The 27,558-nt window shown below is 38.3% G+C and overlaps 1 long non-coding RNA gene across 1 annotated transcript; it reads right to left on the bottom strand.

The window, feature by feature from the left end:
* Positions 1-248: 248 nt before the first annotated feature.
* On the bottom strand, positions 249-27,350 carry LOC116408673. Its single transcript, XR_004221141.1, has 3 exons — positions 27,266-27,350; positions 14,286-14,384; positions 249-724 (listed from the first exon to the last, which is right to left on the bottom strand). It is a non-coding gene; the product is annotated as an uncharacterized LOC116408673 (long non-coding RNA).
* Positions 27,351-27,558: the final 208 nt, after the last annotated feature.

Below are 27,558 nucleotides of genomic sequence, written 5' to 3'. Positions count from 1 at the left end.
GTTTGTGACATTACAAGACTAAGGGGCTCATTTGCTAATGTTCATATTTTTTTGTTTTTACAAATCCTTTAGCACTAAAAACCTTGGATTTTACTAATTAGAAAACTTGAAAAATGTGTGATTTATTTGGCAAAAAAACATACAAAAAAAGACAAAACTTTGCCATCTAAAAGTTGTCACGGTCTTGTAAAGGTCAATGGGAGCTGTCCCAGGCAAATTGTTACAGTTCTTACCAAAACAAAAAAAGAGAGGTTTTCATGTTCTTTTTATTTTCGTCCTGCATTTGAATTCACTCTCATTTTTCCAAGTTGGATCTTTAATAAGTGACTAGACATTCGGAAATGAGATTATTTCTAGTTTCAAAGAACTCTGAAACCACTAAAATCAGAATGTGGATAAATGTGCCTCCACAAGTCCATTATAAGAACCTTTATGCTAGGTTGTAGCTTGTACGGTTTTAACCCCCCTGATATTTTGGAATTAATAACATTTTGCACATTCATGCAACCAAATTTTTGGCGCAGCTCCATTTTACAGACTGTGGAGGGGGTTTTTCCTTCTTCTTTTCACAATATATTCTTTCCGCCAGGAGACCCTAGTAATGGGCAATAAATGCTTCAGGTTGACTTGCCCATTTGGGCCTTTATAAAGCCATTTTAATTCTTGTAGTGGCATTGAATGGATTGCTCCGCAGTCATTTTGTGCCTCTGCCACTGAACTGCTCCTACAACAAAGGAAAGGCACAGTAAAAAAAATGTATTTTTGATCAGGTACTGGGTGCAGAGAGCAGAATCCCCTGGGGCTCAAGTGCTTGGTTCTCTTGTGCTCCTTAGCACACACAGTAGACTACATTTCTCTGGCTTATGGCTCTGACTGTTCCCAAGCATGCTGCACAGTGTACCCGGCAGGTATTAATGATACAATGCCCTGTGCAAAGAATAATTCACATGCCACACTTTATTTGAAAGTACTAGACAAACGGCCATGATGGGGGTGCATCTGGAAGATTTCCTCCCCGTCCAGTCTTGCACCATAAGGATAATGCACAACATCCCCCTGCAGCTCTCTCAGACAACAGCTGGATTTATAGCACAATATTGTGTACTTAAGGTCACCACAGGCTGGATGTATAATAAAATCTCTGCTGAATATAAAATATAAGCTAATTACAGTAGCTATAAGTATAGTATCCTCTAATTAATAGAACTAATCATAATAAAGTCCACACTGCAATTGTCTGAAAAATGGGTAAATGGAAGAATTCTAGCTTTAATATCCATACAGTTATATATTTTAGTGACCTATCTTCAAGGTCGGACTGGATGGCGGGACACTGAGAAAAAAGCCAGTGGGCCCCTGCCGACCCTGTCCCACTCCCCACCAGCTTAGCCATTCTCCGTGCTGGGATCTGTAGGTGCTCCCCTAGATTGTGGCTACAAGTAAGGAAGAGGGAGTAGGTGAACTGTACGTGGTGCCAGGAGGGAGAATGTGCTGGTGAACATGGGAAGGAGTCCTTGCAGGGGTGGGGGTAGCGGCCCTTGAGGTGGCAGCCCCAATAGTCCCAGACCACCACAGTCCAACACTTGATTTCTCTCATCTTCTCCTCTTTAATAGAGACATCCTGTAGCCTTGAAAAGAGTTATTTCTGCAGTAGAAACTTCTAAAAATACTCAGGGCCTAGAGAGGCTGACAGATTCATGGACACCTTGAGAGCTGTGAGGTTTAATATAGACATACTGTATATAATATAGTGCAAAGCTGCACACAAACCCAAGCAATATGTTGAGGGGCAAATGCCCCTAAGCAGCACATGTAGAAATAAGGGGCTACAGCTCCTTCCTGTTTGCTTTTGGATCTGCTATTTGGTGCCATATGTTGATAGAGTTACCTGGCATAATATGGTGATGTCAGGTAACTGTATCAGCATATGGCCCCAAATAGCAGATCCAAAAGCAAACGGGAAGGAGCTGTAGCCCCTTATTTCTAGTTGTGCTGCTTAGGGGCTTTTGCCCCTCAACATCTTGCTTGGGTTTGTGTGCAGCTTTGCACTTTAAGGATATAACACATTTACAATCCTTAGAGATAACTGTGTATCTATGTAACTGCTACAGGGCAGGGGAATCTTGTTTTGCTGTGGGGAGGTAACTTAGAAGCCGTAAATTTAAATGTGTTTGTATTTTGATTGCCCAAGCAATGGCTGGTTCACTTTAGTATTTACTAAAGCCAGCCAGATGTGAAATGCATTTCCTTGTACTGCAGTCTGATTGGAGTCATTCCCCTTTTTTCCAGATGCACCACCAACTGTATATTTTTCTGGTACACAAGGCAGTTTTGAGCCTTTGCTCCTGCAGCACTCAGTGGCCCAGTGGGGAGAGTACACTCCCCTCATTGAGTTATGGCAAACCCCTGCCAGTGTGGGTGTACTCATTTGTCAGACCATTGCTGTTTGGAAATGCTGAGCACTAAATATCCAAGAGACAATTATGAATGCCACGGCACCAACAAAAAGTGTGTGGATTTATTACTGCCTGCCACCCAGTACCCAGAAGAACAGCCACTGTGCATCCCTAGGAAACAAATATGTCATAAAAAAAAGAAAAATTGACTCAGAGTACAGGATATTCAAAAACAGTGGACTTACGGTTACTTTTTCATGCAGTGCAAGGAGAGAGCTGTTTGGCTGGTATGCCAGGATTCAGTGGCTGTGTTCAAGGAATTTGCGTCGACACTACGAAACTCGACAAAAAGACAAATATGATTGTTTGGTCGGAAAAGCGAGAAAAGACAAAATGCTGATAGGAAGCAAAAGCAACCAAATATTTCATCACAGCAAGCAAGCTTTCAAGTAGCCAAGCTAATAGCGCACACTGGCAGGCCATTCATAGAGGAGAATTTGTTAAAGAATGCCTTCTTTCTGTTGCCAAAGAGATGTGTCCAGAAAAGGCTGATTTATTTATTACAGTGAGTCTTATAGGACCTACAATTACACGAAGGATTGAAGAAATGGGGGACAATTTGCATCAGCATCTGCAAAACGTTGCTATTTTTCGTTGGCACTCGATGAAAGCAATGATGTTCGTGATTTTGCACAAATTATCATTTCTAAGTCACAGAGGAGCTTGCTGCACTGCAAAGCATCAAACAACAGCAACAGATGAGGATATCTATGAAAAGGTTCACCAAACTATGAATGATTTGTAGCTGGACTGGGCTAAACTAGCCCGTGTGACAACTGATGGTGCTCCTAGCATGGTGGGGTGTATGAAAGGAGTGGTTGCACAGATTAACCAAGAGATGGACAAACACAACCATTCCCGTCCAATAGCCATACACTGCCTCATCCATCAACAAGTGATGTGTTGTAAATCACTAAAGTGTCATGAAAGTTGTGGTGTCCTGTGTTAACTTCATTTGGGCTCGTGCACTAAACCACAGACAAGTTTCAGGAATTTCTGTCGAGCTGAATGTTGCCTATGAAGATATTCTATACCACACAGAGTTGAGAGAGAGCTTTGAAACATTTTTATGACTTACTTCCACAGGTTTCTGCTTTCAAAAATCAAAGAAGTACCAGAGCTTAAAGATGCAGAATGGAAATGGCACCTTGCCTTTCTGACAGATGTAACGGAGCTACTCAACAGTTTCAATGTGCAACCTCAAGGTAAGGGGAAGCTCATCTGTGATATGCATTCACATGTAAAAGCATTTGAAGTAAAATTGGACCTCCTCATTAAACAAGTGAAGGAGCAAAACTTCTGCCATCTTCCCACTACTCAAAAGCTGATGGCTGAGAAACCAACAGTTGCATTCCCAAACAAGAAATGTGTGGATTCACTGGAAATGTTGCAAAGGGAGTTTCAAATGAGATTTAAAGAACTTCATCTCCATGAACAGGACATACAACTTTTCCGGAACCCATTTTCAATTGACATTGAAATTGTTGATCCAATTTTACTAAATGGAACTGGCCGAACTACAGAATTGTGACTCTCTGAAAGACGCATTCAAGTCAAGCAGCCTTGCATCTATGCATCTCTCCCCTCTGAGACATATCTGAATCTTAGGAAGCATGAACTCAAAATGGCAACCATCTTTGGCAGTACCTATGTCTGTGAACAGACTTTTTCCCAAATAAAACATCTGAAATTGCCAACCAGATCCAGACTAACTGATGCACACTTGCATCACTTGTTACGACTGGCAGTGACAAATATGGAACCGGACATTGACTATCTCATCAGCCAATAGCAGGCCCACACTCATGGGCGTCCACAGAAGGGGGCAAGAGGGGGCACTTGCCCCCCCCTGGAAAAGTAGCAAAAAAAACAAAAACCTTACTCCGTTTCTGCAGTCCCCTCAAGCCCGTTTTTGCTGTGCTCCGATTGGATCTTTCTTCTTGTGGATTCTCCAATCAGAGCACAGCTTCCTTGACAGACAGTAAAATTGACCAATCAGAGCACACATGCACACAGGGATCGGGAGATTTTGCAAACTGGAAACAGAAATAAAGACTGAAAAGAAGAATCTGCCCCTGTAACTTTACCTAAGAACCAACTCTCAACTTTTGCTGCAGTTTTCATCCCACAGGTACTATACCCAGGTACTATACACAGGTACTATACACAGGCACTATACCCAGGCACTATACCCAGGCACTATACCCAGGTACTATACCCAGGCACTATACCCAGGCACTATACCCAGGTACTATACACAGGCACTATACACAGGTACTATACCCAGGCACTATACACAGGTACTATACCCAGGCACTATACCCAGGTACTATACCCAGGTACTATACCCAGGCACTATACCCAGGCACTATACCCAGGCACTATACCCAGGCACTATACCCAGGTACTATACCCAGGTACTATACCCAGGCACTATACCCAGGCACTATACCCAGGCACTATACACAGGCACTATACACAGGCACTATACCCAGGTACTATACCCAGGTACTATACCCAGGCACTATACCCAGGTACTATACCCAGGCACTATACCCAGGCACTATACACAGGTACTATACCCAGGCACTATACACAGGTACTATACCCAGGCACTATACACAGGCACTATACCCAGGTACTATACCCAGGCACTATACCCAGGTACTATACCCAGGCACTATACCCAGGTACTATACACAGGCACTATACACAGGCACTATACCCAGGCACTATACACAGGTACTATACACAGGCACTATACCCAGGCACTATACCCAGGCACTATACCCAGGCACTATACCCAGGCACTATACCCAGGTACTATACCCAGGTACTATACAGTTCTAAAGAATCACTAGCTGACATTAAATTGTTTTTTGCCTGACCTGACATCTATAATAATTTATAATCTATCCCCTACCCTAACAGATGGAGGGTAAGTTAACTCTTTCCCTCTGAAAAAGCTCATTGTGTGTTTATATATGTGTTGTTGTTTTTTGCACTTACTATTTTTTTTTTTTTTTTTGTCATTGTTTTGTTCATTTCTAGTAAGTTACAGTGGGGCCAATGCTGTGTATCAGTGCCAGTGTTATAGTGCCAGGGCCTGAATATCTGCCCTCAGTACCCACTGCTCCTCATGGCATATAATGTGCTGGGTTTGTAAATACGGACTGCGTCTCACTGTATATAATGGGGAGTCAGTACCCACTGCCTTTCTTGCTATAAAACTAACATAAACACATCTAAAGGGGTGGTTCACTTTTAAGTTAACCTTCAGTATGTTATAAAATGGCCTATTCCTAGCAACTTTGCAATTGGTCTTCCTAATTAATTTTTTTGAATAATTTGCCTTTCTCTTCTGCCTCTATACAGATTTCAAATGGGGGCCAAAATATTGCTCTGTGAGGCTACAATTTTATTATTATTATAATTTTGTATTACTTATTTTTCCAAGTAGGCCCCTTAACTATTCATATTCCCATCTCTTGTTTAAATCACTACCTGGTTGCTAGGGTAAATAAGACCCTAGCAACCAGATAGCTGCTGAAATACCAAATGGAGAGCTGCTGAACAAAAAGCTAAATAACTGAAAAACCATTAAAAATAAAAGTGAATTCGAATGCGAACTACCCCTTTAAGCTAACTGATCCCAAACACAAATGTTTGCAGATCCCCTAACAGAAGTGCGCGTATGAATACTTTTACTACTAATACTAAACATTTTAGGGTAAAAAAAAAAAGCACCCCCACCCGCACTTTTGTACAGTATCCCTGGGAGTCAGTGGGAACGGCAAGAGGTAGTTGGGAGGTTAACTTTTTACGTCAGCAGCGAATCCACTAAGTGTCACATTAGCTGTAGGTCAGTCTGTGTATGGGCCATATTTAGCCTCCCCTAGTATCATCCTGCAAAAAAAATAAAATATATATATATATTTATCTGTTGCAGGATGATGCTAGCTTACTTGCCCCCCCTTGGAAAATTTTCTGCGGACGCCCATGCCCACACTTCCCATTGAAGTTTAGGTTTGAAATTGTTCTTCATTTTGAAAAATTGTATTGCTCTTTTATGTTTTTTTGCACTACAAATAAGATAAGTGCAGTGTCCATGGGAATTTGTTGATTTTTTTTTTTTTTTTTTCAAACTATAGTCCAGACCCCCAACAGTCTGAGGGACCATGAACTGGCCCCCTGTTTAAAATAGAGGCCATTCTATTTGCTGGGGTCCTAGAATGTTTATACAGAACAAGGAATGTATCCGTTGGCTCCTGTCACAGGTATTCCAATGGCTTCATGGTTAAGGCCATTCTATTTGCTTGGGTCCTAGAATGTTTATACAGAACAAGGAATGTATCCGTTGGCTCCTGCCCCAAGTGTTCCAATGACTTCATGGTTAAGGCCATTCTATTTGCTTGGGTCCTAGAATGTTTATACAGAACAAGGAATGTATCCAATGTCTCCTGTCACAGGTATTCCAATGGCTTCAAGGGTAAAGGCCATTCTATTTGTTTGGGCCTGTGCTGATGTAGAGAATTTTTTTTGAGCTTTTGTGCTGAGACAGTGAGACACTTAAGCCTTTCCCAATGATGGACAGAGAGACACAGTTGCTAAAACAGGGATGATGATTGGATGCCATGGGATCAGCCCCATGTAGGAGGAAATGGTTAAATGGCAACATTTTGTATTTGATTTTGTTCCCTCACAAGTTTTCAGGACGTATGAGCCATTATTCAATACACTGTACTAAAGTATACCTCAAATAAAGCTGTCTGGTTAATATCCTGAGTCAATATAAATGCTTCTAGTCAGGCCCAGGGGGATCTTTGGGGCCAGGCTCGACTTGAGTAAGTATTTATTCAAATCCATAAAAAAAATTTTTGGAGCCAGGTGAATTAGTCCAATATGTGTAATAACTATGCTCTAAGCAGCTTTATCAACATTTGAACTCAACTTTTTACCTCAAAAAAAAAAAAATTCTGTAGCAAAGACTGTAAAACTATTTTTAAAGTTTTTGCCATTAATTAGAAATTTGGCAAACTCATTGAAAATGATGGTAGAATTGAGTTTTTTTTATTACATAAGCACACATGTTTGCAGTTCTTTTTTAATTAAAAATAAAAAATTTGAAATGTGATTTTTTTTTTTTTTTTTTTAAATGGCTTCCCACATTTAGAACCCCCATTTGGCCATGGGCACTGCCATTTTGGATGTAGTATCAAACCAGAATGAGGCACCGACTGGTGCTCCTGACTCACAGAGGCATTACTAATATTCCCTTTGAACTTTCCAGATAACTGCCATGTAAATCAATAAGGAGAGATTCCTGGTATTTTGTATTAATCACCAACAAAAATGCCCAAAATTGCAGTGTGACTCAGTGCCCATAGTCTTTCCCCAAGTATCTTTTGTTTCATGCTGATTGGTCACTAATATCACATCTATTTGGCCTCTAATCATGTCCCTTTACAAGAAGCTGCCCAAAGGTGTAACCCAGCAGCCCAACATCATTACAGCCAAAACCTCTAGTAGTTACTGTATCTCCATTCTTGACCCGAAGGTTTCTTGTAGCCTGTTTCACTTGCAAGGATAGACTTGTAAATCCTGTACAATAGTATCCGGACTTACGAGCTGCCTTCTGCATTTGCAGTGCATTCTGGGACACACCAATGGCTGAAACAGTGAAGGCAAAACAAAAACACCACAAATGCTCAAGTGTAAGATTAAGTTTTTACTGTAAATGTTAAATCCATTTTTTTATTCTGTTTCAGGCTTTATATGTCTTCATGATCTCATGTGAAAAGGTCACATTACTGCTCCATAATGTTAATGAATCTAGAGATGATAGGCCACCCCCCCCCCAATAATATCCTAGCATAATATTTCCAGTTTTTACTGCCTGTAAAAGGATAAGCATCAACATGTCAAAACAGATTGATTTCCTTTTTTTTTCTCTGTTAAAGGTCATATCAGTATTAGAAATTAGCCTTTAAAATGACTTTAAAGATTACCTATAGTGGATAAAGAACTGGGCTCATCAAGGGGCACTTTATGTTCCAGGGAATTATATGTTAATGCTCAGAGTATTGATGCACGCGCTGCTCGCTGGTTATATCACATTGCACAAGGTGAGCCCCCCTGCCATGAAGGATCGCTAGGGCCCTGCTCACATCACATTCTTTTAATCATGTTTGATAATGGATTTGATTTCAGCATGGATAATATGCAAAAACTGAGTTAAATATGCAATATGGATTTTGTAATATTGCTCTGAATTTTCTGGAAGGATAATTTTTCACTTTCTGGTACATACTACTTAGTGGCCTTTGTTTCATGATCTCTCTTCCTATTAATGTCATGTCATTTTGTACCTCGTTAGTCATTGGGACATATTCGTCAGTGGTACTTAAAAGAGGAGATGGCACATTTTTCTTGCACCTAATGGCCGCTTGGCTAGGTTGTTCATCTTGACATTAACCTTTAGTATGTTAAAGAATGTAAAATTATTAACAACTTTTCAACTGGTATTAATTTTTTATTATTATTTACATCCCTCTTTTGACTCTTTCAAGCTTTCACATGGGGGTCTCTGACCCCGGCAACCCATAAACTATTGAACTGCGAGACTACAATTTTATTGTTGTAATTTTTTATTGCCTCTCTATTTTCCAGCTCTCTCCTCCTTCCTGTTGTAGTATCTCCTTCAAACCACTGCCTGGTTGCTAGGATAATCTGTACCCTAGCAACTAGACAGCTGCTGAAATTCCAAACTGGGAAGCTGCTAAACATCATACTAGTCTATTAACGATGAACACCCTCTTTAAATGTATATGTACAGGTGGAATGTATTATCCAGAATCCTGTTATCCAGGGAGATCTGAAATACGCCAATGTCATCTCCCATAGTGTCCCATTTAAGCTACAGTAGACAGTACCTACTACTTGAGATACAGAAACCCCTGATAATGTCCAAACAGTTCCATATGTTTGTGTTTATTTGATTAACTGTAAGGTATGGCGCCCCACATAACAGACTAACAGGTATAATAAAATACAGTAACAGATTCCATATAATAAAAATACAGCATGTTCTTGTTACATTAATGAGCACAGCCAGATGCAAGAAGAGAATTAGTTCTATCACGAGTGACCCGTCTCATCCAGATTATAACTTATTCATATTGCACAAGCCAAAATGATCTGTTAGGCACAAAGTTCTTAACATCTTAGCAGCCTGAACTCCAGCCCCCCGACTTATGTTCTTATCCATAATTTACCAGTATTATGCCCAAGTGGGGGATGATATTGTTACCAGAGGAAAGGTCAAGTTCCTTCTACATGTGTTGGTTGGACCTACTTTTCCTTGTTCATAAACACTGCTAAGAGTCGTAACCAGTGGGAACCAGATATCTCTTGTTTGTGGGTATTTGTCAAAGGGACAAGAGAAAATTTCCACGAAAAAATCAGCAAAAACTATTCCTGATATTGACTATTGGATGGATTAGGTGGGGTTTTTTTGGGCAACTTTGTGGAATTATTCTTCTCTCCTTCAAATAATTACAATACTAAACATCTTTGACTCCTTTCTCTTTAGCTCCATAGATGAATGTTTTTCACAGTTAAGCTCATGTAGGAATACACTGAACATCAGATGTTGGCTTTTTATTATCTTTGCGCATAGATGTAGATACTCATTGTGCATTTACTATATAACTGATATCTGGCCGGCTGAATGTGGCATTTTAAAATGATAGTATTTGTTTTGGGGAGGGGGTAAGAAAATAATGAGGAGTGACAATCCATAGCTGTTGGTATATTTTCCTTAATGCAGTAACCAGTAGCAACACCATAGAGATTATTTACCTGCAGCAGATCAAAGCTAATTGCTATAGGTCACTGTTCTTGTCAAATTTGCCCAGTACAAGTAAATGAGCTCCAAGGTCCTGTACTGTTGTTAACCAGTGAAATAAAATTCTAACATTGTGTGGCATAATATATATGTTTTACATTAGAATAGATATTTATACACAGGATATTCCTATTGCAAATATTATATATATATATCTCAAACTCAACAGTAGAAAGCACTCACAGCTATAGCATCAATCAAGTCAGTGATTTATTTCAGCATACCATCTACGCGTTTCGATCACCACAGGATCGTCATCAGGATGATAGACAGGAAGTGAAGTGTCAGGTTAAAAACCTGCAGTATCCAATCAGTGTTTATACAACATTAACCCATTCAATAACATGTGCAAAGTGTAATAAAATACCAGGAACTTAAAAATCCCCATATGATCAAAAATAGAATTATTATCAAACACATATAAGTCAATCTATCAGGACACATGACAAAGTCACGTCATATCTAAAAATTAAGTTTATAAATATCACCATTAACTTCAATACTCATCTCAACTCATGATAGTGCATAAACTAAGACATAGCCCATATATATCAGTGTAGTAAGCCACATGGCAAAACTCATAGTGAAATATAATTTTAAAACAAATACAAGTCAATCTATCAAGACACATGACAAAGTCACATGTCATGTCTAAAAATTGAATTTATAAATATCACCATTAACTTCAATACTCATCTAAACTCATGATAGTGCATAAACTAGGACATATCCCATATATATCAATGCAGTAAGCCACATGGCAAAGCTCATAGTAAAATATAATTTTACAACACATATGAGTCAATCTATCAAGACAGATGACAAAGTCACGTGTCATGTCTAAAAATTGAGATGATAAATATCACCATTAACTTTAATAGTCAAAAACATTAAGTATTACATACTAATAGGGAAAATAAGTTACCCACCCAAAATTATAATGTGATAAAAACTAACGTGTTGTAAAACGTTTTTATCACATAATTTTGGGTGGGCAACTTATTTTCCCTATTAGTATGTAATAGTTAATGTTTATGAGTATTAAAGTTAATGGTGATATTTATCATTTCAATTTTTAGACATGACATGTGACTTTGTCATGTGTCTTGATAGATTGACTCATATGTGTTTTAAAATTATATTTCACTATGAGCTTTGCCATGTGGCTTACTGCATTGATATATATGGGATATGTCCTAGTTTATGCACTATCATGAGTTTAGATGAGTATTGAAGTTAATGGTGATATTTATAAATTCAATTTTTATACATGACATGTGACTTTGTCATGTGTCTTGATAGATTGACTTATATGTGTTTTAAAATTATATTTCACTATGAGTTTTGCCATGTGGCTTACTACATTGATATATATGGGATATGTCATGTGTCTTGATAAATTGACTTATATGTGTTTTAAAATTATATTTCACTATGAGCTTTGCCATGTGGCTTACTACATTGATATATATGGGATAGGTCCTAGTTTATGTATTATCATGAGTCTAGATGTTTGATAATTATTCTATTTTTGATCATATGGGGATTTTTAAGTGCCTGGTATTTGATTACACTTTGCACATGTTATTGAATGGGTTAATGTTGTATAAACACTGATTGGATACTGCGGGTTTTTAACCTGACACTTCACTTCCTGTCTATCATCCTGATGACGATCCTGTGGTGATCGAAACGCGTAGATGGTATGCTGAAATAAATCACTGACTTGATTGATGCTATAGCTGTGAGTGCTTTCTACTGTTGAGTTTGATGCATTATTTTTGTCAGCACCCAGCCGTTGCCCCGATACTGGTGAGTGCCGATTTTTTACAAGACTATATAGTCTTGTAAAAAAATTGGCACTCACCAGTATCGGGGCAACGGCTGGGTATATATATATAGATTATTTTATTCATACGAGTCTAGATGCTGAACTGTATTAGATCAGGGACTTCCATACTCCTGTATATATCAGGTTACCCCAAGTTAATTCTTTAGAAATAAAGTAATCCTATATAGGGGTCATTTATATGCACTGGGTAAATTTGTTCCTGGGCAGCAAACAACGCCAACCTATCATTGTTCACTTTTTTTATTAACATGTAACGCCAACATATTCCTCAGTGTTGTACAATGAATGGGCGTTTACATAAAACATACAAAAACAACTAATAGCCATTGTTCTAACAAATCATTGATTGGTTTCTATGAGTTAATGTCCAGGCACAAATCTGCCAGCCACAATTATGCCTGATGTATCATAACAAACACAGTTGTGTCTATGCATCCTGCAAATCACACTCTAAAATGCATCTAAATTTTTTCAGAGAATTCTGTCATTTCAGGCACTTTGTGTTAATATGACGTTTGCTCATGATTCACTGGGTGCTGCGCCCATTGACTGTTGCATGAAGATGGCGGTAGCTGTAGGGTTTCCCTGTGTCAATGGGCATATTTGTATGTGATTCAGAAGAAGAGGAGGAGGGATACATGTACTGGCAGCCTTATATATTTAGAAACAAGGCAGGGCAATTATATATGAAGCAACTTTGGTTCATGTGTTTAACACAGAATAACTAAACTCAGTGTTGAATTGGGCCGGCAGGGCACTGGGAAAAAACCCGGTGGGCCCCAGCTCTTGTGGGCCCTGCAGACCTTGCCGAGCCAGTCCCGCTCCCCCCACCAATAACTACAGACGCTGGGTCCCCCCCTCCCATCATGGTCGTAAGGAGGAAGTGCGCTACATGGTGGGGGGGGGGGGGGGTACACAACATCCCTTCTAATTAAGAAGTGTTTTTCTGAGGCCTCATGTGAACAATAGTGGGATTGCATGCTCTTGGAAAGGGTTAAATGTGTAATTGACTTTGCGTGACTTTAGATAACACAATTTCTTCTTGATGCATTTAACACACAAAACCCAAATGGCTTTATCTATAAATGGAAATAAACTGAAGTATTTTATATAATTGTATATTAGCCGACCTGTTAAGACACTGATGCTTTTTTCCTCTTAAAGTATAAGAATAATTATTATCATTATCGCTTAGTAAATGTTTAATAATAGGTGACGGAAAGACACAGATTTGTAGAGAAAGACACAGAATTGTTTGCTTGCAGTTTTACTGGTTACTAAGGTTCTTTAAAAAAAAAAACATTTAAGCTAAAAAGCCATTAAATGCTCATCAAGTTTAAAAACCCAAATATTAATATAAAATACAATATTGCTTTATTACAGAAACTCAGGAAATAAGATTTTCTTCCACCCACCTGGGACATGCTTGGCACATACACAGAGCTCAATTACTGCTACATTTGGTGAAGTTCTAAATTGCGTTTTAGTTCTATTGATTTAGTCACAGAGGGAGTAGGCAATGCCCACACTAATTAGAATGAGCAGTTGCCTGGGCACTGGTCAAATGAATACTGCATCCCAAAGCACAAAAGGCTCTGCATGGTGTAAGTGATAAATCCTCAACATATAACAATTGCAATGTTATGTTGGATAAAGAAGAAAGATCAGGAAAACATAAAGAGAAATGAGGAACATACAAGCAGTGACTGAAGTGCTGAATACCTAAAGCTGGCCATACACGCACCGAGAATATTGTATGAAACCTGGTTTCGTACGATATTCGGTGCGTGTATGGCAAGTCGGCGAGTCGACAGATATCGCAGGAGGCTGCTGATATCGGTCGACTCGCCGATCGGCCAGGTTAAAAGATTTTGATCGGGCGCCATAGAAGGCGCCTGAGCAAAATCTGCCGTCAGGGCTGAATCGGCAGAAGGAGGTTGAAATCCTATTGTTTCTACCTGCCGTTTCAGCCCTGAAGGTTAGTGGCGGATTGTACGATCTTTCTTGCGACCAATGGTAGCACGAAAGATCGCAAATAGCCAGGTGTATGGCCACCTTAAGTGTGCTTAACCTCTGCCAGGGCCAACTTGACCTTTTTCAGCTGAGTGTTTGAGAAAGCCATGTGATAATGAATCAGTAGGGGGGCACGTCCTTACCATTGTACATTTCTCTGTAATGGAAAAAATACATTCTATTATTATTCAACAATGGTGCACACTTCTCATGTGAACTAAAGCCCACTTAATAACTCTTGGTGCATATGAGTCTCTTTAGCACATAGCATATAAACATCATATACCAAACCCCCTCTTATTGGATAACTGTGCCATAACCTGGGCTCTGGCTAAACATTTTGCTCCAGGAAACACATCTTCACTGAGCCAACTTCGACCCCAGACTCTAGACCAGAGGTCCACAACCTTTTTTACCCATAAGTCTTATTTAAATATAAAAAAAAGTTGAGGAGCAACACACGAATGAAAAAAGGGAGTGTGATTGGTTATTTGGTAGCCCCATGTGGACCGGCAGCCTACAGGAGGCCCCTGTTTGGCAGTGCACATGCCTCAAAAACTTGCTGCTGCAAGTTAGAAATTCAAAATTAACACCTGCTTTATGTCCACTGGGAGCAACATCAAAGCGGTTTGTGAGAAACATGTTGCTCACGAGCCACTGGTTGAGGATCACTGCTCTAGACAGTGGATGGGAGAATAATCTACTGTCTGGTTCAAATAGAATACATTAGCATCTTAACATCTGGATTAGTTGATCATTCATAATTACCAGGTCTGTCACATATAAGAACTATGGGAAAAAACATGATCTAGACCCAACCCTAGGATACTTAGGAAAATGAAATAAGAGAAAGACCTGGTTGTACATGCTTGGAGATGTGTATCTTGGTGGTACATTCTCAGCATTATACTATATCATCATGACACATTCTGGAGATTAAAACACAATGGGTGGATCCACCAAAGAGCTCCCTTGAAAGCACTGCCTCAAGGTTTGTTGTTTTTCTTAGGCACGGTCCCATTATAACTCATAACCCATGTTTCAACATTTTTTTTCAACTTGGGCTTCTTTCTTTAAAGAAGCTTTGATCCAATATCAAATCTTCATGATGCTACAGAAAGATTCCAAGAGAAATACTCAACACACCATTTAATCGTGTGCTGCACTTGCTAGTACTGTATGAACAAGTGGCACAATATAGCAGTAATGGTGGTGTCTATTTTCTTTTAGTGCCCCATTCATCAGCTTGAATCAATTCTCCATAAATAGAAAATGTTTGACAGTTTAGCATGATTTTGAATGCTGATAGATCTGGCCCCAAATTTGTCTCGCTTGCCCCTTGGTCAGAAAGATAACTAATTGTGCAAGTTGGTTAACTTAAGCCCATTACCATGAACTAACATATTAGGTTCCATGACTGATCTTATCGTAAACAGTTTCTGCACTCTCTATCCAAATTCTGCATTTTGCATTTATCAAAGTGTGATAAGACATTTCAGCACAGTTTTCCAGAAAGAAATTGAATAATCCTATACAAATGATGGGATCTGTGGCTTTCCCTCTGGTGATCTGTCTAGATGCCCCATAATGTTTGTATGGTATATATGGTAGAAGAAGTACTTTGGTGTATGGCAATAGAACTGTTGTTAGGTAACAGAATGGAAGAGTAATTATAGCTGAGGCGTCTCTATGGAGCTAGTCTGGTAAAAAAAACTTGAACATTTAGATATTGGTGAGAATAAGATTAAATAAAAGTATTGATAGAGTAATTCTGGCTCCAAGTTATTGTTGTTTATTTATAAAAGAAACTTTACAACAAAATGTGTCAGGTGTCCTTATAAAATTGTGTTTATTTTATAGTGATGGATATAAAGAGTAAACAAGAGCAGTTGCATGCACTAGAATGAGTGACAACTCATGTTACTTATTTATTATATCTTCATCTTTCATTGGTTTGATGGCGAGCCATTTATAATAACACCAAGCCACCATGCATTATTATAAAATGAGTCATTTTACTTGCCCACTGCCTGCTGAAAACATTTGTAGAGGTTTTTCTATATTTTTGTTCTATTTCTTGCAAATTTACACAGACACATAACTTTAATAGACCTTTTTCATTGGGAAGTAATGTACAACAAACAATGATATTTCACCTTCAGATTATTGTAAATGTGCAAACACTAGTGCCATGATAATCCAGTGACAGATGAACCCAGAACAACAACAACAGCTTCCAGTGAACTAAACACTCTAACACTAATCTTTGGACACTTAAATGCCCATCATACAATTCAAGGAAACAGAGATACCAGGGGGAACCAGTTGGAACACCTACCATTGTAAAAGGTTTCTCACCTGGAACCTCGGGTAATAAGTAAATATGGAATCAGATATTTACAAAAAGCCATACAAACTCTCAACCATTCAGCCTAATTATACCCAGATTATTAATGGCTGGATCACATCCCTTTGAATTAATTTCCGACCACTTGATATGAGCGATGGCTGCACCAATTTATATAGCTTTCTATGTTTCTTATTTTAGCTAATATGACAAAATATTTTGAGAATGTTATTATTTTGGATATTATTTTATTTTATTCCAGTTTAATTTTTTTTTTAATTCTATAATGATATATATATATATATATATGTATGTATATATATTTAATCCCATGAAATATATAGTAAGTATTCTCCTTTGGAAAACAAGGGCAAGTATCGTTTGTTTCCTAAACTCTAGAGTGAGAAATTGCTGTTCGTGTCACGTTTTTTTCTTGCACCAAATGCATTGAAGACAATAAGCATTTTCCCCGAATGCATTGCAGTCAGTGGGTGTATTTCTCCACAGTTTTCTAGCACCGAATGTTCTAGCATCATTGGGCTCTTTTTTCAGCCCTTGTCTTGCACCAATACATTGGAGTTAATGGTCATTTTTTCTGACCATTTTAGCCAGATGCTAGTGCCACTTGTGAAACTGCAAATTTTGCCTCAAATCATCCCTAGTGGATGCCAGTTTTTATCATTTGTGATCAACATTCTCTTTTGGCCATAGATCCAGTCACTGGTGTGTTTACTATATAGGCCAAAAAGTCCAGAATTATTTAAGTACTGGATACAAGTTGCTTTAGTTTTTTTTAATAATTATGTAGTGAAGTTAGTAATTTAGTGTATGGCTAGAATGGGAGACATCTGTGGAGCATAAATCCTAAATTCCTATGGGTATTATTTTCCATAATGATCTACACCAGCTTATATTCTAAATACTCTGACCCCTATCCACTATAAAATGCTATGGAGACTTCCATGATCCAGGGTCTGGGGCTGTTATATTAACTCTTCATTTCCTGGTTATTATTTGATTTAGGTGATGATACACTCACTTAACAACTAATATTAGTTAATTTCCTGCCTTTCTCCCTCAGAAGTCAGATTGTATCTTCCTTGTCTCTGTATCATCATTATTTAGTATAACCTCTATCATGTCCTGCAATACACCCTCCCTTATGTGTCCTACTGAATATCTCCATGATGTATTGCTGCAGGACATAATAGTAATGGGAATGAACACAAATATCCTACTGCCTGGCAGTGCAATAAATATATCAAGGTTGCTCTTTGGACTTCATAGTAGTATGCAGTTAAGCAATATTGCTCTGAGAGATGCTTCAGAAGGCTTCTTAGATGGCTAATTAGAAAGGCTTGGACAATATCCTAGCAATACTCCTATCTAGAACATCTACATGTTTTGTTGCCATAGCTTTGTGCGACATCCATTATTGCAGTGCTTTTGTTTAAAATGATTAAATGTTACTGTGAGGTGATAGTGTCAAGCCATCAACCCACTCACACATACATTTTCCTTTATATCCATGTAAAATGTATTGTATATTGCATTCTTACAATGTGTATCAACTGTATGTAAAATTCAGAATTTCAGATTTTTTTGTCAATAGAAAATATATATTCCAATACTGTTTTGTTTCTTAAAGAAAGTTAAACTCTTATCTAAGTACTTCCCAGTTGTCAACTAGTTATGAGCAAAACTGCCCCATTTAACTTTGCTGAAATGTTTTTAAAACCGCTGAAAAATTCTCAAAATAGCAATATTTCAAAGAAATTGACCAAATGATCAGGAGTAAATAGGTGATTTTTCATTGCATTTCTCTCACGCCAAATGCATTGGTGTCATTGGGTAATTTTTAATTTTTTCCCAAATGAAAAAAATGCAATTTTTTAATCTGGTGAAACAAAACGCATGCCAGCATTCTAGCGTAGATTTGCTAAAGTATTTGAATTTTGCCAAAAAAAATTGTTCGTCCCTATTATCAACAGATTGACATAGAGTTCCATTTTTCCTAGAGCTGAGCAAATGCCTTAAAGTGTTTCCCAAAAAAGGAGTTTAACAACTGAAATTTGGGGACTTTTAAAAAGCAACTATACAAGTTTGGTGCTTAATACAGTGGCAATGGGTTAGATCCAGAATCAAATTATTTTTTTCCTACTGTGATTTTTGTGATTCTCTAGTTTTATGTGAAACGTCTTGGTTGATGTGTAATCAAACACAGAGTCCTTATTCAGTTAGCCTATTGGTGTTAATTGTGGGTAAAGGGTGAAAACAACCTTTCACTAATGGTTTATATGAAACACCAGAAAAAAGCAAAAAGAAGAAAATCTATATATTATACTGTATAAATAGGCTCTTTAGCCTTAGGTGTAGAAATAATCAACAAACATAACCTATTTTATAGACAAAAACAAAATGGTAATTTAGTATATGGTAGTTCTCAGTTATGTATTTAGTTTTAGTTAGATGTTTTTTGATGCTTTTTGGATTATTTATACTTTTCACACACAGCTCTTTGGTTAAGAATTTCAGTAGCTATCTGGTTTCAAGGAGACAACTTACGCCAGAGAATTAATTCAGGCAGTCCGCTAAGGGTTTGGCCAGCTAAGGTGGCCCTAATTTACATAGGAACATATTTTCCTGGCAGTCCATTAAGTGGCCAGAAGATGTCACCATTTTATTCTATAAAAGGAAAAGCCTATATGTTCTCTGCCTCTTTCTTCAGATTCCATCAGTAGATAACGCTAGTGTGAGGATAGTTCTGTAATAGCTCACGCAGTTGAGTAAAATAGGGAACGAAAGTTGCCTACCAGGCAGATAACAAACCAGCCACACCCTCTCCCTAGGCTAAACAGAGTTCATTCATGCTAGAGTGTACTGACCAATCAGTTGACAGAGGTATGTTTAGCCTAGAAAGAGGGTGTGGCTGGTTTGTTATCTGCCTAATAGGTAGAGCTGCCTGGAAGGCAACATTCATTCCCTATTCCTCCCTACTTCAATAGCTATTGGGTTAGGATGAGGTTAGCTAGTGAGCAGCCTGAAGCTCTGCCAAGGAGAATTAGAAGGATTAGCGCCATGAGTGTACCACGTTTTAGGATAGGGTTGCAAGTGTACAGACTGTAGATAGCCTAGGTCAGTGATCCCTAACCAGTGGCTCATGAGCAACATGTTATGTAAGCAGGTGCTTATTTTTGAATTCCTGGCTTGGGCAAGTTTTGGTTGAATAAAAAAGCTTTTCTGCCAAACACAGCCTCATGTAGACTGTCAGTCCACATAGGGGATAACAGATCATAGCCAATCATAGCCCTTATTTGGCACTCCCAGGTACTTTTTCAATGCTTGTTTTGCTCCCAAACCCTTTTTACATTTGAATGTGGCTCGTGGGTAAAAAAGGTTGGGGACCCCTGGCCTAGGTTCTACTTGGGGGGCCTGATACTGAGAATTGGACTGTTCAATTATTGACCCCTGATAGGTAAATGCTTCTGGGAAGCTTTGTATGTGAGTAAATAATGACTAACTGTGTTACATTTATTTGTACCAATCAAAATGGTGCTGTTGATCTTATGATTTATCATCTTTACAGCTTTACTGATGCATAACAGCAGTGAAACCCTTCCTAATATATCAGTGAACACTCGCAAGATCAAGTGCAAAAGTGAATAAGTGTAGTAGCCCAGTTATGAGCTTTCTACGGCTTAGTCCCAAAAAATGGAACCCATCCCCTTTAATAATTTAAAATTCCATCCTACAATAACAAATAGTTTGTAAAAGGAGATGCATTACTAGCTCCAAAGAAATATTTGGGTGCCAAATCTATATCTAAACCTTTTACCACTAAACAGGCCATTTTTTTTTTATCTTATTGATTCCAAACAACCTCACCCCATTTATAGACTCCCCTCCTATACAAATATTACAGTATGTGCTAATAGTACCACTATTTAACAGCTGATAGGTTGAGGCTGGCTGCAAATGGTCCAGACCTATAGCTTAGGGGAAGAAATACTTGTATTAAAAGAAGGACCAGAACTCCAGGGCTGTAATTACAATAGGTCAGGAATCAGGCACCATTTATTGGCAAACACAATCTGCCCTATGCAGTTCTACTTGGCCACAAAGCATTATACATCTACATCTAATATGTTGGCACTTTATAAACACAAATAATAAAAAGAAAGGTATATCTAATATATTTAGAGTTTGCAGCCACACGCTATAGTCTCAAGAACATTTTCAGTAAAAAGTTTAAAAGTTGTTAAAACATTTGAGTGCAAACAAAAATCCATTTCAATTATTGACTTTTATTATAAAAGTTAAAACACTAAAAATGTTAAATTGAATACAGTATTTCCAACTATATACAATATATTTTAGTGTTTCTATTATTTTGCCCCCCACTAGACAGTCCATGATTCAATTTTGTGCCGCTGAGTCGGGAAATGCCTGATCTGGATTTTCAAAGCCCATAAATCAGACAAAACAGAGAAAGAAGAACATCAATACAAATAAATACAAGAATCTGAAGTCACACATTTTCTTTTATTTTGCTATATGTCCCTGGATTCCTGCAGGCTTTCACCTGGAGTTCTGATTTTTGTGTGTATAACAAAGTCATGAAAGTAGTATAAACAAGACTCCAGTGATATATGGTCTTCCTTGGTATTCTTTCTGTCATTTGCTATTTACTGTTGTCCTTTGAACAAAAAGTTTTGATAACTTCAAAGTTGACCTACCTTTCTAAACAGAACATCTTCCCCATGGTTGTGCTTAGCTAAGCTACTATACTTACTGACAAATACTGAGTTCCCCTCTTAAAAACAAAATACCATACTTTAAAGTATATATCAATCTAAAACTAATGGACTGAGACATCTAAGGCCATATTCAGTATCCACTCAGTATCAGATAACTAACAGAAAAGGAGTTATAGAGGTCTCCTAAAGGAAAAGGGGTGATGGGAACTGGGTACCAGCACAGAGAGAGTTTAAATACCTTTCTCTAGGAATATGACACATCGAGCCCTTATATAAATATTACTAAAACACAGATATACTATAAATCTGAAAAGATTCTGGTTCTCTGTTATCATATTACATTTGACTCTTTTTTTTTTCCCCTGGTGGGTGTTCACTTGGGTGACCCTTGCACTTGGCTCCATTTGGTTCAAACTTGGAACAATTTTGCCAATAAGTTGTAATGTTTTTCATCATCTCAGACCTGATAACTTTTTTTAAGAAAATAATGGTAAATATTAAACAAAGAGCTGGTGGTAAATGAATACTTCGATAATTATAGAAAGTATAATACATGTATGCATTCAACTGTGGTTGTCCAAAATCTTGGCCCTACTTTTTTTATTAAGCACCCATACTGGCACCCCTGGCCCTTATGCGACCGCAGGGTCTGCTTCCTCCATTTTTCACATGCTCAATGCCGGCTCCCAGTTAGGAAGCATAGTTACACCACTGGCCTTTGGGTCTGTACTAAAATCAGAATTTTTAATCCCTTAGTATTGCATAGTAATGTGTCACTTGAAAATATAATACATTTTTATTGAACTTTCCATAGAAATATCTGTAAAAGCTAAGAACCCTGCAGAGTCAAAAGAAAAATTCATTGTAATGTAAAATTCTATCCTGCTGATTGTTACGCCACTGCCCAAGGCTATTGCTATGTGGATGTGCAGTCCCCAAAACCAATATTTTATTGATCTACCATTTTTCTTTCTTATTAATAAGAATGTTAGTGCATCTTTTTGCTGATGATTGGAAACACAGCATACTACATTTTATGTGCTAAATGTTTAAAAAAGAGCCAATAGGGTTACTTGAGATTATATATCTCACATATCTTTCAGTTTATATGTAAAGTATAAAGTGTCAAGACACTTTAAAGATTGCAATAGAGACAATTAGGGTTATTTAATAAAATACACTTTGTCCAGGAGCAGTAACCCATAGCAAACAATCAGCAGAAATTGGAAATTGGGCACCTGTTTAAAAGCAAACATCTTTTTGGTTGTTATGGGTTACTGCTCATGGGCAAACTTAGTGCCTTTTATTACAATGTGTCTTTCTTGCAGATACAGGGAAATGACAGGGTAGTGACTAAAAGAGAAGATCTGTCTAGGGCTGGATTTGCCATTTGCTGCCCTCAGTGGTGTCCAGAATTCATGGGGCTTGTGGTGGTGGGAAAAATTAGACTTAGGCCGGCATTGACACACTGGGCTGGTACAGTAGATATACAAAATTATCAGGAACAAAACATGACAGTTCTAAGCAGCTTGAGGTTTCTGCCACTTCTGTGACTTTGTGATATTGCCAATTTCTGCTTTCCATATTGCTCTATGATGGGAATTTGTACTGAACTGCCTCTTACTCAACTTTATGGTATAATCTATAATAATCTATTACTCTATATCCATTGACATCCCTAGTTTAAAGCCTTATTTGTCCTTGGAGATTAATCATTATCCTGAAGGACATCATAAGGAAAATCATATAGATAATTATGACTCATTAAAGGACTATTAATATAATGCTATCAGTAATAAATAAAAATTGCATACTCTTTGAGATATGCTGCAGTGTGTATATTATGGTATCACATTAGATGGCAGGATGGCATGGGAAGGGTTAATGCATCACACCTAGCACATTTTGTTTTCTTTAGAATTGTTTTATATGCCAATATGTACACCTTGGGGCTGCCTTATAGAAATACTCCCCATCCTCCTGAATCCAATGTTTATTTTATGGTGTTCTCCAGTGTCTGCAGCCTTGTTATTTAGTCGGGTAAACTGAACCACAAAATTAAGTCAGTTTTACTGTTCCCTGGCTAATTTCGGTGAAAATGTTTTATAAGCCCATTACAAAAACTCACTGAACAAATAATTGCCTTCTTCCTTTAGCATATTATTAAATAATTAGCTTATGCGCTGTACCAGAGCAGAACGTTTCCAGATTTTAGTTTCAAACCCCTTTATTTCTTTAAACGTGCAAAAAAGACAACATAGAAGAAAAGAAATAGTAGAAGCGGGCCAGTTATCTGTGTACTCTTTGGACAAAGGCAGATTTACTGGAAAATGCTAGTACCATATATATGGAGCTCTTGGACAAACTGGTGGCCATAAATATCTCTGCCACAGGTAGACCATAAGCCCTACTTGAACAGTATTTTACAGACAATATAGTTTTTCTTTGGGGGGGGGGGAGATTACCCAGTTCATAATTTACGTTAAACAATTATGTTTTCCTGGTTTGAATAAGTAAAATGGCAACTGCTGAGTTATTCAGCCGCGACAGCAGATGGGACAGCCCAGGGCCACTCCTGCCATAGGCACAGGGAGAACCTTGCCTCAGTCAGCAGCGAATGGCCAATTACCAGGGGCGGCAAAAGGCTATCTCTGGTAACTTTAAAAGGAGTCTAAGGTCATTTAGAAAAATGCAGCCATAGGTTCTTAGCACTAAATGAAACAACTTTGTATTGTACTTGCCATCAAAGCTTAAGTGGTACAGTTCAAATGTGTTTATTGAAAAGAAAAGCATCTCAACAGGGAAAGCTTTATACATTTCTTACTAGACAGGGCATTTAATCATAGGCTATTAACGTGTAAGGCTTTCTGTGTTGAGATGCTTTGGCTTCGATGATCCAGCCTTGTGCCAACCTGCTAACTATGAAGTAACAGTTTCTGCAACCTGCTTTAAGCTGAAGGTCTGGGAATGTGCATCCCCCACATATTTTGGAGAGTTTTGGCTGATTTCCTCTATGTTTAACTTTGTATTGTAATTCTGTGAAAAATGCTGTACCTCTTTGAAGTACATGCAAGCAGATTTTCTCTTCTCTACTAGTAGCAGCTACTTGTCACAGCTACAAAAATAGACAATGCTTTAGCAGAGGCAATTTTCAGTATTGTCTATGGCTGGGTATTTTCTGGAGTTTAGTAGCTTTGACAAGTAGTTGCTACTAAGTAGCTCATTGTGTCTTTACCCTAAGGGGGTCAAGGTGGTTGCCCCTCCAAGCACCAAAGAGTAGAACAGCCAGAAGCCACTAACTTTAAGAGTGAAGACACACAGAGCTACTTTTTCATGGCTACAAAACTCCAGAAAATACCCTGCCATAGACAATACTGGGAATTGCCTCTGCTAAAACACACGTAGAGACAGTTATCAGTAAATGATCAGCATTGTCTATTTTAGTAGCCATGACAAGTAGCTGCTACGAATAGCTCTGTGTGTCTTCACCCTAAAGCTGGCCATACATGGGCAGATCCGCTCACTTGCTGATGTCGCCAAGTGAGCGGATCTTCACCCGATATCCCCACCTACGGGTGGCGATATCGGGGAGGCATGTAGGCGAATTCGATAGTTTGGCCCTGGGGCCAAATGATCGAATTCTGCACGCAGCAATGGGGCAGTCGGTTCGGGGACCGCATCAACGAGCCGATGCGGTCCCCGATCCGACTGGATTTTCTAACCTGGCCGATCGATATCTGGCCAATTTCAGGCCAGATATCGGTCGGCCAGGCCCCTCGTTTCTGCCCCTACAGGGACCGATAAGCTGCCGAGTCAGTCCAAGGGACCAATATCAGCAGCTTCTATCGGCCCGTGTATGGGGGCCTTAAGGAGGATTGTGATCAAGGGAGAGAAGAGACAGCTGCAGAAATCTCAAAGCAGGTACTACTAAGCAGACATACATTACAAAGTTGTTTGTTTATTGGTTTAAGTCAGTCAGTTTTTTTTCAAAACTGACTTTACTTTACCATTTTTTTAAAACAGAAACTCAGTTCTTCTAGTATCACCGTATCACAGTATCACCCTCTGCACTAGTGATGCATTCTTTCATCCGCTCCAATGCCAAAGAGGTAAGCACAGAGCAGGTAAAGGGGGGGCACTGGGGCTGCTGGCACCTAAGTAAACACAGCTGGTCAGGCCTTAGGATTCCCAGTAAACACTGCCCATGTTTAACCATGTTTAGCTATTTCCTTTACTTAAGCAACATTGGTGGGGTTTACCCTACCTGCTGTAGGTATGAAACTTGGTGGCCACATACTTTCCCTCAATCAATTTTCCTGCTTTTATCTTATGGCATTAATGTGCGTTTATCTATAGGGCATGTAGCAAGATCAATGCCTATAGTACTTTGCCACATAGCTTCAGTTTTTGGACATTATGTCACACCATGAATGTGTCAAAATGACCCGATCTTATTCATCACTGAATATGGTAAATGCTTTCTGTTAATATTAAATGTGTAACGATCACTGAATCAGATAAAAGGCCAACCACACCAGGACAGAATTATCTCCCCAATATCCTGTTCCCTTTCATAAGGTCAGTCAGTTGTGGGCAGCAACTGGGCGACACAGAGCTACTATCTACTAGCATATGTTTAACAAAGGCTTTCATATTATGGTTTATCTAACACCTACAGTGAAACTGATAATATATGTGACATAATGACTTCATAATGAAGAAGCAAACACGCAGAAGCTCTATTGGTTTTTACTGTTTGCAAACTGAATTGTATTATAAGAAAAATGTATAGACTGATAAGAAACATATTGGTACATTCAATGAGCTTATCAGCGAGACAGAAAAAGTACAGATATTACACAGCCTGCTTTACATAAAATAACTTCCTGTATCGTGCCACAAAATATATTGTACTCAGAATTTCACAGAACTATATACGGTTACGCTTGGGTGATCACAGATAGCAAATGAATATCTCAGAGTAAATTTATTCTCACTAATAGTAAAGGGGGACATGTCTAGGTTGAAGGGCTGGCGAAAAATATTTAGATATCTGCTCCATACCAATTTTATTTAAAACTAAAAGAATATACCAGTTCTCCTGACAACACAGGTACAATAGAAAGATAAGAAATAAAAAGTAACAATAATAATAGTTTTTGGCTGCCGGGGACCCTCATTTGAACGCTTAAAGAGGAAGACAAATAATAAAAAAGTAATAATAATGAAGACCAATTGCAAAGTTGCTAGGAATGGAGCATTCTATTTAACATAAAGGTGAATCACCCCTTTTGAATTGCAATTTTACATTAGGATGTATTGGAAGATTGTACAAGTCAAAAAACAGACTGCAAGGATGCGGTCAACAAGGGACGCTTCTACACATGTGGTGGTATTGCCCACCAGTAACCGAGCTCTGGGAACATGTGTTTAAATTATTAACAACAGATCTTCAAAGACTGCACTGCTTTTACACCTACCAGAAACCCCCCCCCCCTCCATGGACAAAACTTTTATTCCAAATATTTAACACTACAACAACATATATAGCAAAACACTGGAAAACAGGAGGCCCTTATGACATAAATCAAATCATACAAGGACTAGATACGAGAGCAACAATGGAAAAAATGGCAGCCAGCAACGAAAACAAACAAGAGCATTTTGTAATGACTTGGGGACCATGGCTCAAATACCAAAACAAAAGAGCAAACCAGAATGCACCTGACGGCAGATTCATACCAATAGGCTAAAATATATAGCCCTCCTGGCTAACAACCCTCAAAGGAATACTATATATATATATATAAAGCAACTAAGAGACAAACCTGGTGTCTGTACAAAAAATCTAAAGTTATATAATAATGTTTTTGACTATACAGTGGAGGAAATAATTTGGTTTTGTAGCCCTCCACTGTATACCTATGTTCTTACCTCTTTCACCCTTTCCTTCACCCCTTGGGTACCGAAATGAGGCCATCACGATAATCTTCCTTCTTCCTTCTCTCTCTGAAAAGATAACAAATAATGTTAAAGTGATATGTTGACACAGAATAAGTGTTATATCATTGCTGATTAAAAAAGAAAAATGATAATAATGTGATGAAGATGTTGTATTGATCAATAAAAGAAGTTAAAAAAAAAACAAAAAAACAGACTGCACACTGTCAAACAGGTCCAAAATTGGTGTTCAGAAAATGAGTAAAGCAGGAGGAACATAACAGGGC

This window comes from Xenopus tropicalis, chromosome 2 (assembly GCF_000004195.4).
Source record: "Xenopus tropicalis strain Nigerian chromosome 2, UCB_Xtro_10.0, whole genome shotgun sequence".
Taxonomy (NCBI): Eukaryota; Metazoa; Chordata; class Amphibia; order Anura; family Pipidae; genus Xenopus; species Xenopus tropicalis.
This window is presented reverse-complemented; position numbering and strand designations above follow the sequence as displayed.